General features: G+C 47.7%; 1 protein-coding gene across 1 annotated transcript in view; it reads right to left on the bottom strand.

The window, feature by feature from the left end:
* The window catches only part of LOC8037016 (solute carrier organic anion transporter family member 74D), a 97,415-nt gene extending 82,427 nt beyond the window's left edge, over positions 1-14,988 (bottom strand). The window contains exon 1 of the mRNA XM_042291855.1: positions 14,699-14,988. The gene's annotated coding sequence lies outside the window, so the exon portion shown is untranslated. The remainder of the gene's footprint in view (positions 1-14,698) is intronic.
* Between the last annotated feature and the right edge of the window lie 3,653 nt (positions 14,989-18,641).

Raw genomic sequence — 18,641 nt, 5'->3', positions numbered from 1 at the left:
CGGCTCTGGAAGCACACGTCGGGGAGGAGCCATGTACGGACGTGGTGCTGATGGTGCTCGGCGGAGCATTGCGGCGTAGCTCACAGCGGGCTCCCCTGGTGCTGCTACGGTAGCAGGAGCCTCCGGTTGGATTGCCCGCTGAACTTCTTCGCGGACAACTTCGGCTATTGACAGCGAAGCCGGTTGGTTGGCAGCAGGCTGGAGCTTCCTGAGCTCTTCTCGGACGACGTCTCGAATTACCTCGCGAATGTCTGGGAGACTGGAGCCGAGGTTGAAGCTAGACGGCGCAAGGGCAGCGAGGCCGGGTGGTCGATGGTAGTGACTGGCTCGGGCTTGCAGGGCACGCTCGATGTTAGTCGCCTCGGTGACAAAACCTTCGACAGTTGTCGGAGGGCTACGATCAAGGCCGCCGAAGATGTTTTCTTTCACGCCCCGCATGAGAATTCTAACCTTCTTCTCTTCTGTAGCCTGAGGGTCGGCGCGGGCGCTCAGGCGCAGAACGTCTTCCACGAAGCCGGTGATGCTCTCGTTGGGGCCTTGAGTCCTGGTACGCAGTAATTAAGTCTTCGGCTCTCTCTCGGCGGTGCTGGTTCACAAATGTCGCCTTCAGCTGGCTCTTGAAAATGTCCCAGGATGTCAATGAAGACTCGTGGTTTTCGTACCAGCACCTGGCAGTCCCCCCGAGCGAGAAATACACGTTTTGCAGCCGTTGCTCGTTGGTCCAGCCATTGTGGCGGGCGACGCGTTCGAATTGGTCGATCTAATCTTCGACGTCTTCGTGGAGTTCGCCGTGGAACGGAGCAGCCGTCCGTGGTGCGACGGGCAGGTAGATGACAGCAGAAGCGGCCTGCGTCTGCGACTGGTTGGCCATCGTCGGCTGCCTGGTCCTGGGTGGTAGAAGTCCGTATTCCGGGTGTAGCCCTTGGGTGCGGCGACTTGATCGAGTCTCAATCTGGTCTTCGTTGGGTCCTCGGGAGCTTGGGTTCGGACTTGTGCGGGAACTCGGAGGGCTGCGCTGCACGTACATGCGGTACCCCGCACCTCCACCAGAATGTCACGGATGACAAGTGACGAGGCGGCGAACGACCGAGTAAACTGAACGTTTAATGGGGCGAACTTGTGCCCGAAAATAAAAGGAAATAGAAAGATAACAACAGAGCGTCGCGGGCGTCGAAGGCGGCGAAGCAGCGAGATCGAACGCTGAGGCGAAACTGACTCGGCAAGGTTGCGGGTGGCCTCTTATCTAGAGTGAGTCACTATCTCGAAGATTCGGCGGAGAAGGTTCGAGCGTAGCGCGCTCGGGGCGAGAATGAACGCGCACTTTCTAGAACAACAGAAGCGGGGATAAACGGTAGAAGGTATGTCCGCAGCAAGAATAAATAAGAACCTTCTACAAGTTCGTGACCCTGCGCGCGGCAATATAGAGAACGGATATTTAAAAATATTTGTGGGGGAAAGGATGGCAATTTCAAGGCAAAGTATAACAAACCATCCTCACTGAAATAAGTAGTCAAATCAAACTAAAGTAGACATAACAAAACGCACGCATGGTGATAATATAAAACAATGTCAGTGATGTAAGAAATATTAAATGGATTGTAAAAACAATTGAACTGTAAGCAACGGGTGACGCTGCGCTCGCGTACACACGGTGTACTCATCAATGACGTGCGCTCTACTAGAAATTACCGCGAATCAAAAAGTAACTGTGACTCGTTATTTCAGAAAGCAATTTACAGGCTCTCGTGATCGTTTCATTTATGTCAAGCGCCTACATATTAAGATGCAGCCGTCTGCGTTCACGCCAAAGAATATCCAGGATGTCCACCGCTTGAACTTCAATGTCGCGTTGAACATTCAAGAGTACTAGACCGAGCAGTCACTCAATGGAAGTGGACGCTCTCAGGGGTCCTAATCTGGACGCTTGGCGAAAAAGTCGGCGAGAAATCCCGCGCCTCTGTTTGGCCGGCGCCAAGGTCAAGTGCTTCGTTGGCCAATCACGCCCGTCAGATTTTTCCCTGAATTTCTCGCCAAGTGTCCAGATTAGGGCCCCAGGTATGTTTTCAACCGTCGTAGTAAAGAGAACTGTTGAGGAGCGAGTGACGCTGCACAGGCTGCAACTGCACTGCGGCTCCTGCGGCTGACGAAGCATTTTAGTTTTTTTTTGCATGAACTTTCCACGGCCGATCTATTAAGATCGTCCAAGCCGATAAAAGGAATCGACAGCGTCGAATAAACGTTCAGTTTGTTGGCAAACCAGACACGCTGCCTTCAAGAACGAGCGCTCAGCTTCCGCCGTTGTTACGCGCAAATTGCTAAGATCTTGAGGAGACGAAAGACGTTTGGGAATAGAGCCTCCGGACAGAGGGCGACCGCCTGTAGCGCAGACGTAACGGGCGTTTCATGTTTTTCTCTCTTTCATTGGACGCCTAATAGTTCCCTGTTTTTGGCGAAGTTTCCCTCATTTCGTGAAATTTCGCTCCATCGAGACGCCCGTGTCGATGGTCGCTCACGGATGCGATGAAGTCCGTGTTGCTTTCTGCGTTGCATGTCGAGGTGGCATCCGATGCAATTCGTTATTAGGTCAATAGTTTCGTTGCACGGGACATCAAAAACTCCCAGAAGCCTTCATATTTTCACTACGCATAGGCGCAAAGGTATTCAAGTTCGTTTCCAGGTTCGGCGAGTACGTTTGCGTGTTTGTGGGTGATGTCATTTCTCCGAGTGACGCAACGACGAGTTCGGACTGACGCCTTCTCATCACCACGAGGATATGCCGCTGCTGCCTTTGGACCACACTGTAAGATAAAGCGGCCTAGCATCCTTCGCCATCATGTTCTGTAAATTACAAAGAATTTGGTAAACCTTTATTAACTGCTCGATTTTGGTTTTGTGATTGCTCAGAATTACCTTTGCTATACATATGGGCCCCTTGTGTTTGTGCGAGAACGGTTGCATTAAATTTTCAGCGTCGAGATTTTTTTTCCTTTTTTTCGCTGCTTATTTTTTGTGACAGTATAGCCTGCCGGGTAACAGCAAGGCGGCGCCAGTAGAGTGAGAGCCCAAGGTTGTACTCTATAGCCTCGGTGTAAATTGGCAAAGGGTGAACGATAAGCCCCAGAATGCGTGCCGACGACTTCGATATCCGCTACGTATACGAATGCAACGCACACATATTGGAGTTCATCCCCGACAGGTAAACCGATACAAAAGCTCTCAAGATCTATATTAGGTTATCAGAGTTTAGTAAAAACGATAACTCCACAAAAAATACAAACACTCCCCCCCCCCCCCCCCCCCGCCGTTTTACACCGACGAACCGCCCCTCCTAAAATGGAGGTCTGGATCCGACCCTGATTCCGGTGATACATAGTCACGTTCCGATTGGCCCACCAGGCCGCGGCTTCCGCCGTACTTGAGTGTTATGTGATCACGGCTTCCTGGCCGACCCAGTATTTCTTGCTTCAGACACTAGCTTATAGAGGAGCCATCAGAGTAATAGCTCACGTTTGAACAATGCAGCTGCCACTCCCAGGCATACCCGATGTTTCTTGCTTCAGTCGCTAGATAGCACCAGACCAAACAGCAATGCAGGTTGCCTATAGACCAGTGTCCTAAATCCTAGCCCCCTGCGATAAAAATGTGAAATAATAATCTCAAGCCCAGGTTCTTGTGAAGAGAGGGGCTGCGCATAAAACAAGGTTTTTGCGCTTCACAGCACTCTTGGCATTGGGGTTGTTCTTGGAGCTTCGTGATTATGCCTTTACGACGTTCCTGCACTACGATACGTGCGAAGGTTTCTAAGAAAAAAAGAAAAGGCCGCATCTCCACGTGGTGAATGATGTTGATTGGGGCGAAGCTCTGGTGGTGCTGATGATACTGATTTTATTGTTCATAGGTAGTGCTGATGGTGCCGATATTTTTTATTGCTCACAGCTAGTGCTGAGTTCCGGGTTGCGTTTCGACTTCATTATTACTGCTTTATGGTCGGTGAAATGCATAGCCAGTGGTTCTTCTAGCGGATCAGCTTGGATCCGCTAGAGGCCGTGGGAACGCATCTCCAACGCTTAAGTCAACGGTTCATGTCAGGAAGAGTCCGGCTTCAGGGCGGCGCCATCTTGCTCGGCTGGGGTGCGCTCGGACGAGTCATAATACGTTTACGAAGCATTGCTAAGGCGTCGTAATCGGATTATGGCCGCGCTTAAGCGCGCCCGAGCCGACCAAGATGGCGGCGCCCTGAAGGCGGAATTGCAAACGTGAATACGCAGTTGAGCATTTGACCGCAGCGCCCTCTCGTCTATAAATGTTGAGTCCATGCATTCAAAGTTTAACGCGATTATATATGCATTTGACCGCAGCGCCCTCTCCGGTATAGACGTTGAGCGGCGGCATGCAACGTTGGAGTGTAGCGTAGATTCTGTTTCTGGCTGCCGATAGAGACGGTCGCAGAATGACTAGCTCCTCCGGAGCGGCGATAACGGCCCTTGACGGCCGTATAGTATGTCTTCTGCCACCGTACTTTCTACGGAAGAATACAGGACCGTACTGCCACCAGTATCTCCCGCTGAAAGCTGTGTCAACTCTGACCTGCTGCATTGCGACCTCAAGCGGCGTCCATACCGGATTGAAGACTTTCGCCAGGAACTGAAGCGCAACGCTGTTTTGTCTGATATCGTCTCGTTGGGCGCATATCAGATGAATCTTGTGTGGCTGGCTACCCTTCGGACGCAACAGGCCAGGGAGCACCTGGTGAACTTGAGGGAGCTGACCATCAAGAACCTACGGTGTGTCGTCATGAACCTTGCTCCACCGAGGTGCGCCTTCGGGTTCACTGGGTCCCCTACCACATCCCCGACGAAGCGGTGAGCAAGATCTTCGAACCATATGGGAAAGTGGGCGAAGTATCTCGCGAAAATTGGCTTGTCGAGGGATTCCAGGCCATCGAATCGACGACGCGCATCGTACGCATGCCACTAAAGAACGGTGTCACGCCCGACAGCATGCCACACCAGTTGAGGCTTCAGGGAGGCAACGTCCTCATCGTGATCCCCGGACGCGCGCCCGTCTGCCTTCGTTGTAAGCGCACCGGGCACATAAGACGAAACTGCCCCTCACCAAAGTGTTCGGTGTGCTATCGTTTTGGTCACTACGGGGACGAGTGTGTCAAGACTTACGCCGGCGTCACCGGTGGAGCCGTGGCGGACGACCTTTCGCCCTTGACCATGGAAACAGAGGAGGCAGAGCGGGCTGTCTAAGGACTGGGACACGTCATTCAACCGCAGCCTGATGAGCAGCAGGGGCTCCGCGTCGGAGACTCCACACTCCCACAAGTCATCGTGGCGAACGACGCGGCCGAGACGGATCACGCCGCTTCTAAGCAAAGCCATGGTCTTTCTCGCTCTGTGGCGACGTCATCCGTGGGCGTCGAGGTTTCATCTACGGCCTGTTCCGTGACGACCAATTATGCTCCCAAAGGCAACGAGGACATGGACGAGACGACGGACTCTACCAAGCGGGGCCTCGAAGACGCGGACCCGGCGACGGCGACGACCCCCAACCCGTGGGTGGGGGTGGGCAAGCGCGTTCGGCACAAGGCGGAACATAACGTTCCCCCAGACGACCGGCGTCGCCATGACAGCAAGTAAGGCGGCAACGCCTGGTATCAGGGACTCCTTTGCGAGGACAAGGCAAGTGCTACACCACGCACTGCATGATCTGTGCGCCCGACACAGCCATCACTGTCGCAACGCTAAATGTTCAAGGACTGGGCAAGCGCAGAAAACAGTAACAAGTACAGCGTCTGCTCATCAAAGAGAGACCCGATTTCTTAGTGGTGCAGGAGATTAAGGTGCCTGAGGAAGAGCAGGTAGCGACCGCGCTAAAGCCTTTTTTAACATCTTACGAAGTTTGTGTCACGCCGGCCGTCGGCGCTTCGGGGGGGTATTCTTTGTTTTTGAGTAGTCCCTACCTTTGTCGGAGTTGGCAGTCACCACCGACCAGGAGGGGCGCTTTATTTTGTGCAATTTCTTATTTTCAGCAGTCCAATGGCGGTTTATTTGTATATATGCAGCCAGTACGGTGAAAGACCGTGTTGCCTTTTTTTACGGCTTGCGTTGTTTTGTAGTATGTGATAGAATATTCGTACTGTGTGGTGATTTTTATTGTGTTATCCGAACAGCGGACAGATCGCCGTCTCGGCAACGCACAGATAGGAGTATTACAGTACTAAGTGATTTGATCGATGATTTTGATTGGGTGGACACCGGAACCGTGATAAACGAAACGTCAGAGATTCGTTTCACACATTTCCAGGTGTCCTCACACGCGCGATTAGATAGTGTACGTGTCGGCTTCTGTTGCAGCCATGTTAAGAAAGTACCGCGTCATGCCTGTTTATTTTTCGGATAACTGTTTTATTTCGACAACTATAGGAGAAAAGACGTCGCCGAAGCCATTCAACTGGAGGCTCTGGAAGTTTAATGCAAAGCCACTCAACGACGAAGCCTTTGTAAAGGCGGCAGATAAAGCTTGTGAGAGTTCTTTTGAAGGAGCGAGGGGGGACATTTTTGGGTCGTGGGAGCTCTTTAAGCAAGAAATTAAAATGATTGCGATGGAAAGGTCCTCATCTTAGCTTTTGAGGCTCGCCGTGCTGAAGACAGTTTAACCACCGATTTAGCGGCCCTGTCGAGAGCCAAGTGTGAGAATCCTCGTACTGGACTTGAAGATTTAGAGGGAGTAAAAGAACGTCTGGACGAGTTCCGCCGCGAGCGGTTCCGGGGAGCCGTAGTGCGAGCTCGCTCGGAGAAGTTCTATACTAGGCGAGCAACCGACAAAGACGTGCCTTGGCCGAGGAGAAGAGGTACCTGCTCCCCAACGAAATAAGGGAAATAGAATATCGGGGGCGAGCAGCACGAACCCGGCTATAATGCAGAAGGCCTTCGTGAAACATTACCGGCAGCCATTTGGTAGCCAAACCAAAGGGAGGATAGACCCCGCGTGCGGGAGCCTACTAGAGTCTCTTCCCCAGTTAGACGCAGACGAGCGGGAGAGGCTCGAAGAACCCATTTCTATAGAGGTGGTGTATGGGGCCATCGACAATTCGCCCAACACAAAAACGTCGGGGCCAGATGGTATAGGGGCGAAGTTCTACAAAAAAGTTCAAAAACTCAGTAGGCGTTGTTTTGTTACGAGTGTTTTCCCAAGCGTACGAACGTAAAACGCAGCCGCATTCTTTCGGGCGAGTGCACACCGTACTTTACCCAAAAAGCGACGACGACGATAAACTACGTAAAGTAACAGGTTATCGGCCGATAACGTTGTGCAACGTCGACTACAAAATTTTCGCGAAAATCCTAGCGCGTCGGGGAGCATCAGACCTGCGGGATCCAGGGCCGCTCAATCACAACAAACATTCACGTAGCTCGCACTGTTTTGGAGGCGTGTAATAACGGCAACGGCCCGGCCGCATGCTTCAGATCGACTTCGATAAAGCATTTGATCCCGTTAAACATGATGTACTCTTTGATGTTTTAGAGCGAGCCAATGTTGGCTCACTCATTTTGAAGGGGGCCAGAATGGCGTATAAGGATTGTACAACCCGGCTCATCGTTAACAAAGAGTTAACCGATGTGATAAACGTTCGTTCCTCTGTCAGACAAGGATGCCCCTTGTCACCTTTATTTTTCAATTTATACCTGGAGCTATTTTGTCTGAACGTTTTAAACGGTGAACAGTGTAGTCGTTTCCGGCTGGGAAACGTGCAAGTCATGAGCTACGCCGACGACGTAGCTGTCTTTTGTAGCGACAAGAGGAGCGTGAGTGCTGCGGTGACTTTGGCCAATAGGTATTGTGAGGCTACAGGGGCTGCCGTAAATTGGTCGATGTGTCGAGGCTTTTTGACATGGGGCGTGGGCCACGACGCCTTCGGTGTACGAAGGTGTGGGGTGAGACAGCGTGCCGTGCACATACCTTGGCGTGCCTCTCAGCTGTTACCGGGAGAACAAACAATATTGGTCGGGCGTCGCCACCGGCCTCGACAGGCGCGCTTCTTGCTGGAAGAGGCGTGATCTGTCGATTTTTGCTAAAGCGACGGTCTGCAACGTGTTTCTGATTTCTAAAGTGTGGTATGTCCTGCAGGGCCATTCATTGTGCGCTCGTAAATATACTGAAGTTACATCGAGTTTTTGCGAAGTTCATCTGGAACTCGTGTTGGAAATCAATGAGACGGGACAATTTGTTTAACCGTATACGCGATGGTGGGTTGGAGTTGTCGCATTTGTTTGTAAGGCAACTTGTGTCCCGTTTACTCTTTTTGCGCGATCACGAACACCCATTCATACATACATTTATCCAAGTAAAACTGGCGCCCCATCTTCCCTTTTTCTTTGTATCTTCCTGTGACGGCGAGCCAATGAGACTGGTTGGCTTCCAGAAAGAAGTTGTCGACGCAGTCCTTTGTTTAAATGCGCGTTTTTTTTTTTTAGATTACCTCTCTGTTGTAAGCAAGAAAACACTAAAGTTTTCGCCGCAGGGGAAGCGAATGAAGCGCACATGCGCTTCACTCGCTTCAAAACGTTTTGGGCACCATTACACACAACAGCACGGTACATTGGGGTGGGAAATAACCTTATCAGCAAGTCACGCTTGCTGATAAGGTTATTTCCCACCCCAATGTACCGTGCTGTTGTGTGTAATGGTGCCCAAAACGTTTTGAAGCGAGTGAAGCGCATGTGCGCTTCATTCGCTTCCCCTGCGGCGAAAACTTTCTTTTTTAAAATGCACAGCAACACTTTACCTGTGAAGGCGGGGCTAAGAGAAAAGGGTTAGAAATTCCCTGGTCTGGTTGACTGTCCTTTATGCAAAGAACCGGAGACTACTGAACATGTATTTATTTTCTGTTGGGACGCTTTATTTTTTTGGGATGTCCTCCAACGCACGCTAAAGAAACAGCTTTCCATTAGCCCATTGGGCACGTTTTTTTGGACGTGAGGAACGATGACAATGTACCGCATGACATATTTTTTCTTCTAAGACTTTTCAGCATATGGCAATCGCGTATGGCAGTGAGACATGCCGACGCAACTGCGAAAGAAGTTCGGTTTTATTTTTTCAACCTTGTGAAGCGTGTTGAGAGCGTTTTTACGGCCTGCGAGCCCCAGGCTCGAGTGGCTGAGCGTGTGTGGCCCTCTTCTCGAGATGTGGGAATTTTAATGTGCGCTGCCAAGTGAGCTGCAGTGAATTTTTATATAGAATTTGTACCATCTGCTTTCTTGCAATAAAGAAAAAAGAAATTGGAGTGTAGCGTAGTGGTTAAGACGTCTGCCTCGTAAGCAAGCGCTCTTGAGTTCAAACCCCCGCGCGGGCGTACTTTTTTTTTTTAAGTAGGCCGATCCCAGAGGCAGTGCAATCTATGTGAGCACGGACGCCGGACGGACGGACAAGGCTAGACCCCAAGGAGCTTCGCCCCTAAAAGGATTCTCGCAAAAAGTTCAGCCCCCCCCCCCCCCCCCCTTTACCGTGTCATTGCGTCAGCATAACCAAACTTGGCGGTGCCCATGGAACAAAGCAGACACTGGTCTATCCTTGTGTTTTGCCTGGCCTTTACGCGTTGGTAATGCGTAAAGGCCAGGCAGTGTCTGCTCTGTTCCATGGGCGCCGCCAATATTGTTTATGCTGAAGCAATACCTCAAAGGCGGAGAGGGGGGGGGGGGGGGTTGTGTGTTGCTAGGAAGCCTAAGGGAACACACCCCCTGGGAGGGTCAACTTCGAACCCTTAGCTTAAAATGAATGAAATTTGGTAGGCTGGTGGTCATACTAAAGGGTGGCTAACAAAATTTCGGGTATGTCGGTTAAATGGGAAGGGAATTAGAGCAGCTTCTTTCAGCAACATGCCTACATTGTTTAGTTATCGGCGGAAAGCTATCACAACATTCAAGATAAATTATTCGCTAGATAAGTAGCAGAATGCCAAAGGCGTGGAACTATGTAACGCTTTTTTTTTTCTTTTTGTAAAAAGTCGTTTATTTTTATAAATTTTCTCTTCTGCGAAATTGGTCAACTTTTTGGTCTTCTGTGTCTTTGATAAAAGGTCAGCATTTTTTTTTTTTTATAAAAGACATCCTTAAAGTGACAAAAAAAAATTCCGTAACCACATTCCTTATTAAAGTTCACTCAGGAAAAGTGAAGAACGAGCCTTCCCTGTACTGCCATTATAAAACGATAGACTGACTGAAATGTTATTTATACCAAAAAGTGGAACCGAGAAAAATGCGTTTAAAGTGCTGTAAACCTTGCCTATTCTTTAACTTCGGTGGACAGAAAATAATTTGTAAAGAATGAACTATGGAGTGTAAACTAATTAAGCTTTCTGGGAATACTCTCTAGATGTTGGTGGATGTAAATATGTCATTTCTAAATTCAACCTGTTTTTCAGAATTTTTTTTTTTTTTTTTTTTTTATGGGTAGTGTTTTTCGTTACAGTTGGTGCCCCGCAACTACGACCACAGTAGAACAGTGAGCTACCATGCTCGTATTCCTGTAAATAAAGCCTGCTCCGTTTTCAAAAATGACAATGCAGCTTTGTCCGTTTTATTTTAACAACGCCTCGCTAATCTTTGCGTGAGCGTCCGAACCGCCGAGCTCACCCTGCTTCGTCATTCCGGGAAGGGGGGGGGGGGGGGGGGGGGGAGGCGGGGGATTCATGCCATTGCACCCCCCCTCCCCCCCAAATAAAATTCAAGCTACGCCACTGTTTGCATGTGTTGTGGCTTTGGCAAGTGCTCAACTGTGCAGACGCAGTAAAAAAAAAAAAAAACTCAGGCAGTCCTAGTTCTTCCAATGCCCAACGCACTGACAAAGGGCAGTCAGGTACGCCCAGCAACTTTTGCCTCACCAGAGAAAACAAAATAGCTGCCATTTCAAATAAAAGTGTCGACACTACTGACGAAAAAGCACATTAAAATTACAATTACTTTTAGTCGAGCGATAATTTACAAACGATAGTTTATTAAAAATCATTAGACTATGGCACCTCATTTTCTTTAACTGAATTACTAAACTAAACTAAATAACCTTCACATTGATGCTAACGCTATGGCTTGAATCAAGCGCTTTCTTACTAACCGATTCTTGTTCGTTACCGCCAATAACCATACATCTCCGGTCGTGGCAGTGAACTCCGGCGGGCCTCGGGATTCTGTATTAGGCCCACTTCTGTCTTTAATCTTCATTAATGACCTGCCGAATAACATTTCTTCCTCAATTAATCTTTTTGCTGATGACTGTGTCGTTCACCGTGAAATTAATGATGATTTTGATGTTATCAAACTCCAGACAAACATTAACGTTATTCTTGATTGGTGTGAAATTTAGCATATGGGGCTTAACATAACTAGAGCAAAGTATTGAGAATGTCTCATAATCATTCAGTTTCTCCCTGCTACTGTCTTGACAATGTTCCTTTATTTTCCGTGTCGTCTTACAAGTACCTGGGTGTACACATAACATCTGATCTTTCCTGGAAAATACATATTGGATATGGTATTAGTAATGCTAAGCGCATGCTTGGCTATTTAAAACGTAATTTAAAATAGCCAAGCTACCTCCTCTTTGAAATTAACTTTATAAATCACTTGTACGGTCAAAGCTAGAATACGCGTCGTCTATCAAGAACCCGAGCCTTTTAAATTTGCTTAGCCCCCTAGCAGCTGTTCAAAATCTTTACGCTTGTTTTACCCTAGGTAATTATCAATGCACTGCAAGTGTCACCTAAATGAAATCTAACTTATCTTTGCCTAGTCTTGCCTCACGCCGATAGGTAGCCTGTTTGTGTCTCTTTCATAAAATATTTCACTTTAACTCATTCCTCAGTCAATGTCTCCTCGCACCATCTTTCTATGTTTCATCCCGTCTTGATCATCCTCATAAAGTAGGTGTGCCGCTACGCAGCACGAACACATTTCAACAATCTTTCATTCCCGAAACTTCTTTGGATTGGAACCGCCTTCCCACCTCCACCGCCATAATCCAGGCGGACGATTTGTTTAAAACTGCTGTTACTAATTTGTCTTGTTCATGACTAAAATATGCTTCATTATATAATTTTCTTTTTGACTACAACCCATTCCTTTCTGTAATGCCGTTGGCCCTGAGGGTATTGAAATAAATAAATAAAAATAAATAAATAAATAAATACTATCTATGTATGGTTATAACAAACTAACAGAAGATTAGACCACAAAACTCCGGCTTAAAAAAAAATAAAGTTTCTTTACCCGTTATCGAATATCAGAAGAAACTCGTGATTTTACTTTAATTGTAATGCGTTACTTTTCGGGATGGAGGAACCAGTAGTCCACCTGAATATAGGAAAGGCTCTTCCGGTACGAGGGGAAAGCGAAAAAGCTAGAAGGATAACTAAACAAATTGCGCTAATTTTTGCTTGTTTAGAAATTTCTGCGGGACAACTGTTACGAGAGGTGGTATAAAGGTGTTAGACAATGAAGGCAGCTAGATTCATCTCCCACCTTTTTGTATTTCTTGGCTTTCCACCTGGGGCATACGAAGCACGGCACATACACTTGGCGAGTCGGGTAGGAAAGACAACACTTGCGTTGTGGTAATAAATGAAGAGGTTTTGAAAATAAGTTACTAAATTCTTTTACTTATTACATAACATTTCGTCGTAAAATATCTTAAGAGGTTTCAAGGCACTCGGTCCTAAGAAGTCACAAGTGTGTGAACGGGCCTTAAAAAAATTTATAATAACATTATTATATTTAGAAACATGCAGAACGCCGCCTTTTTTTTTGCCCCACTTTGCGCAGAGTTGTAATAAAAAGAAGAACGCAAAGTAAGTTTAACCATGCATATCGTTAATATCGTAGACCTTGCTCGGATCCGATCTGAATGCTTTCTCCTTGTCTGCTTTCCACAAAGAAGGATGATGTGAGAAAGTTGCTTTTTAACTTTTCCAGGGTTTTCTGAGGGCTACAACCATCTTCTCAACAAGGACGTTTCAAAGTCTTAGGGTGCTGTACGCCGGATATTGAGAGGGCTTATTGCCTTAGGCAGATTTACCCGCTGTCGAGAGAACCCACCAAAGAAATGTTCCTAACAACCGTCGGTGAAAGCACAACGCAAAGTGTTAGAACTTTGTCTTTTGTTAATCGTCATTTCACACCCTGGCATTACCCATGGAAATCGTCGATGAATATTCGTGTCAGCGAAGTGATCCTGATTAAAAATTGAAACCTTCAGAATTCCGCTTCAACGTTATCTGTCCAAGCAATAAACAAAATGGCAGGCTTCACTTGCAGTACTAATTAAACGCTACAGTATATATTCTTCACGATTCTGAAACAAAATAAAACACTTCTGAGCAAACTAAAAAACACAAAAAACAACATTATAATAATAATAAAAAAATGCAATTCAGCTTGCCTTATTTGGTAAAACACATAGTGATCATCGTGTCAGTCACCTGATATTAATGTCACAAAATACATATATCAAAGTGTAATCACGGAAACCGTTAGAGGTCTCTAATACCACACGCAGGCGTGGCAGGTGCTCACCATGGCAACAGTGACTACCAAGTGATTCGTCCAATCGACGTTTCAAAGGCTTGCAATATCACGTGAATCCTTTTGAAGCTTAGCAAGGAAGCAGTAACGGCTCAGAACTTCAAAGGGTAGATTAATGAATCGACCGAGTAAAGCGAAGGCAGCTTGTTACTTTTAAGTTTAAGTAATGTGTTCCTTCTGAGTCTCAATAACGAGTAACTAACTCAGTTACTTTTTTTGGCGGGTAATGAGTAACGGTATTTAGTTCAAAACGTAGGCATGTCTGTATCTGACGGATTTTTACAGAGGACCTTGTGACTGAAACATTTAATTGCACACGAGACTTTACGCTAAGCCAGAGGCGTTAGATTCGCGAGTTCAGTTAGCGGCCGTGGCTGAGCCCGCCATTTTAAGACGCGTTTGAGGCACATCAGGAAGAGGAACTCGAAAAGGGAGTGAAGTTAACCAAGGCGGTCTGCCAGACACCGCCTAGAAGGCAAGGCCGTAGTGCTGACGTTTTTGCGTCACCAGTGAAGGCCGATGCTGGACACAGATTGTAAACGAGTGCTGCGACAGCGCTCGGCTTCGAGTCAAGTCTGAGCCGAACGTTGACCGTTGACGCAATCGTCGCGTCCAATATATGCACAGTGTTGGCCTTCTTTATTGACGACATCTCTATCAGCACTATGGCTTTATTATCTAGGAGGTGGTGGTCTGCCCTGGCGGGTCACTTTATGAGCTGGGAAAGGGCATGGGCAAGATAAAAGGAAAGATGAAAAACGAATAGACGAGTTGACTGTAGGATGATCTCTTCTATCCCCGAGCAACGAGAACACTATCAACGCAAAAATCTCCTTAATCACCACTGGATAGTAGGTAGTGTGCTGGGAACATATATTCACCCGAAGAAAGCGAAGGGTTGTGAATGCACACAAGCACAAACATCGAGGCCTTACAAGTTTGGTGGGGGCTTTCTGTGATCAGATAGAACTGAGATTACGTTATCTGCGCTGTCGTTAAATAAAACACGAGTAGGTCAGTTTTACAAATGAGCGCAGAAGCACAGGAGGTATTGCATATTTACAGGTAAACCCCCGGGTACATTTCTAAATCGCTGTCTCAAATCTTTGACTCACCTTCCTCGATATTGTGTCCGGGAAATCGCGCATTCGTCATTCGAGTTTGCGATGCTCTGTCGCCAACTGAAATTTCTAATCGGATGTTATAACGAGCAACCGAGAACGTCAACTTACACCGCGATGTACGTCGGCAATCTCGTTTCCTTTTGAATTTTATATATCGCTCAATCGCATTACGAGATGAAGTCGTCTTAAGTCGGTGCGCTTCCAGGGCCAACACCTGGGAGTTTGGTGCTCTAACCCGTCATCCGAATCGAAGCGGAAAATGTGACAGATGATCGGGCACCGCCCGGAGTTGGAAGGTTAGAGCGCGCATACGCCTTTTTCGACGAGCAACTGGCAAAGCATCTGCTTCTGGCGCAAGAAAGTGACGCATCCGCAGGGAACAGTAAAAACAGGGGTCGGCAACCAAGCGACTGCTGGCAGCGGGCCAAAGAAATGTCCCGACGGCAGTGGCGAACACGCCGAGACTCGACGGGGTTCCTTCCGGCAAAGTGCCAGACATGTTTATACGCTTGACATCGCCGCGTGTTCGCCACTGACGTCGGGGGACATTCCTCTGGCCCGCTGCCAGCAGTGGCTCGGTTGCCGACCCCTGTTTTTGCCGATCCCTGTTCGACAGACTGGACGGCATCGCAAGCGATACCGCCAAGTCTGTCGATTTCTGCTGTATTATTCGCACAAGAGCTACGGTAAACGATAGGCTAGACAAAATCTATGCGGTCGCGGTTCACGCTACTTGCTTTGCCACGGTATCGAACGGTATGCATGAATATGAGTCGGGCTATTATCCCGTCGAAGGCTTATTTACGTGACTGCTTCGGCACGCCTAGACGGCTCTCAACCCAACAAAGGGTTGCCTACACCCACAAATCGCAGATTATACATAGCAAAGTTCACTTCGGATCGCCAGCAGTGATTTACTCCTAAATCATCCCCCACACCCCCCTCACACCCACCCCCAGGCTTAATACAGCCGCCTCCCCCCCCCCCCCTAATTTCCTACAAAAAACATAAACCTATGATACCCCCCCCCCCCCCCCCCCCCCCCCGGGTCAGGAGTTTATCCAGTCGATCTATTGGATTCTGGCTATAAAATTAGATTGACAATACTGGATAAACTCCTGATATAGCCAGCACGAAACTAAAATAACATCATTCAGCGAACACGCAAATTAGGCGCGTTCATAAACAGATCCTCTGGCCATAATCCACAAGATGCAAATAATTCCTTTGTGGTGGTAGGGGGACAAGACAAGTAAACCCCAGATCGTTCACTTTATCAAAAGGGGAAATTTCTTGAGGTAATGGGGTCAGCAAGACAAATAGTTATCAATTTGGGGATCTAAAACCCACTCCAATTTGTAGAAAAAAAATGAACAAAAAGAGCCTCCGCATGCACACTTTGAAAGGGTTTTGCACACTACTCGAACCCGCAAAGCTCTTGAAGCCCGAGCCTTAAGCCTACGCAGCAGTCTTTCACCGGCGCCTTCTGAGAAAAATCGCCCTGAAAGCTTTCAAAGATAACGGGAGCGCCTCTTAGCGCACAGAAAGGTTGGCGTCCTTCAGCGTTGGTCGATAACCCCAGAACACGAGAACAGACATGTGATGTAAGAGCATAAAAGAACACAAGAAAAAATGAACCAATGTAACAAGTTGGGGTGACTTAGACTGAGAAGCAGTTTCTGAATTCGATGGATATTTGTGAGTCTATGGACCAATTCGCGTTTCTGACGTTACAGTTAGACGTAGCATGTGCAAATGCCTCACGTTTAGAAAAAGCAGGCTCATTTGGACAAGCCGCGCTGACAGCTCCCTGTCGGCATACGTGCTTGTTTATAAAGACAAATTTGGTAAGTATAAGTCTTACCAAAAGACATATAGAAAAAAAATGAAAGACGTTTACAACTCCCTTTAATGCCGAACTAGAGCGCAGCTCTTGAGCAGGAGGAGGAGGGTAGGCTATCATCCGTACCCTCTCCTCGTCTTCCCGTGCTCTTCCCCTCCTCCTGCTTTCCTTTCCTCCTCCTCGTGCTGCTCTCTTGAGGTATTTCGATTTTGCGATATGCCGTGCTAAACAATCTGAGAAAGATATATATATATATATATGTATGGTATTCTTGTTCACCGCTTGACCGGAGAAAGCAAATGTAGTTCTCACATCTGAAAGCTCCACTCTGTCTAAATTCTGCCGGTGCCAGGAAACAGGATAGCAGACTCAAGGCGGGAGAACGAGGCAGCGTTGAAGTCAACACTGTGACTATAGCATTTGATACTCTCGATATCATCCTACTTGCTCTCGGCTCTGTCGAAGAGTGCTCGGCGTTCTTTACTTCATCAGCAATAGTTTTGAGCGTGCCCTCCCGAGATGGCACAGCAGAACAGCGAGTGCACGTCCCTCGGGGCCAATGCGATGTTTTCGTGCATGACTGTTATGAAGTTCTTCCTTGTCTTGCACGAAATATTTGGTGAATGCCGTAGGGGAGAGATGCAGAGCTACCGCGAGCAAGCCGTTGTCGACACTGGCGGCACAAAATTTACCAACTTCGTCTGACGTGCCACAGAGATCGACGGGTACAGCACAGACCCGTACCCATGCAGATGGCTACTTGGATAACGAATACACCACGTTTTCATACTTACCTCTGTGTGATTTATGAACGGCGATATCACCTGCCTGCACAGTGAGTAGCTGGCATCTCCCTTCCTCCTCCTCAACTCCTCCTCTTCTCTCCTCATCTTCCCCTCCTCCCTCCTCCCCCTCAGCCTCCCTCCTCCTTCCTCTTCCTCCCTCCTCCTCCTTCCTCCTAGTGAAACCTACGTAACCCACGCGTTGCATTATGGGAAACGTCGAACAATGAAACGCGCGGATCACCAGTGAAACCCGCGCGCCGCATTATGGGACGTTTCCCATAACGCATCTCGCGGTTACGCCGACGGCGGTGGCGGCGCCTCTCAAGCCGGAAACGGGCGCCTGAGAGCTGCGCTCTAAAATGCGATGTCGTTCTGCGCACTTAATGTTTTAATATTTCTTGGATACACCAACGCTGGAGCCTGGGACCAGTTTAACGTCTCGCGTTTAACATCCAACTAGCTTCACTTTCTATCGTATTAGCATATCGTAAGACCGGAGACGACGGAAAGACCGTGGACAGGATACACGTCTCAAGAACAGCATGTGGTCTTTCACCGAGAATATGCCTGAAAGGGCCGTTGGCCCTATGGCAGAGGAAAAATCTAACGGCAGTTAGATTCTGAAGTTACTTTGGGTAACAACTTGCACAATATAAACTTCCGTGTTTACGTTTCTTTTTTTCTTTTGCACATAATTGGTGTTTTTTGGTGTCAGTTTCCAATACTGGACGAAAAAGAGACGTTTGTTTGGGCTTATGTTGAAGAAAACAGGCGCGGGCTTGGGATCCCCTGATTTCCAGAGAGTATCTACAGGACTGGAGCACTTGGAGATTGTCCCAATACCGAGAAGAAAAATAAACGATAATAAGGAGTGCCTTTCACGAAGAAAGGAGCAAATAAGGCTGGAATTTTAAGTGAAAAGCTGCAGCAAAAAGGCGATTGCTCATTATGCCAATGACACTTATTATCCGGCTGGCCTGATGTATGACGGCACAAAACTGCCATAACGCAAGGTCTACTTATATTTTTAAAACTGCTTAAAGTGTGTGTGTGTGTGGGGGGGGGGGGGGGGGGGCGTATTTGTTTATATTGAACATGATGATGAATCCTGAAACTGGACTGGAAAAAGAATTAAAACAATGATAGACAAAAAATAAGGGGGGGGGGTGCAGGATCTTAATGTTGTCTTTCCCGTATTTTATATAGAGTTTTGAAAGCTTTACTCTTACGACCATTGCGATTAAAAGTGGATATATTATTATGATTTTTAATTACCAGCGTAATGGTACTTTTGCGCTCGCTAGTT

This window comes from Ixodes scapularis, unplaced genomic scaffold, assembly GCF_016920785.2.
Source record: "Ixodes scapularis isolate PalLabHiFi unplaced genomic scaffold, ASM1692078v2 PGA_scaffold2__306_contigs__length_199485367, whole genome shotgun sequence".
NCBI classification, from domain to species: domain Eukaryota; kingdom Metazoa; phylum Arthropoda; class Arachnida; order Ixodida; family Ixodidae; genus Ixodes; species Ixodes scapularis.
Note: the sequence above shows the minus strand (reverse complement) of the source record. Positions and strands in the feature narration are given on the sequence as shown.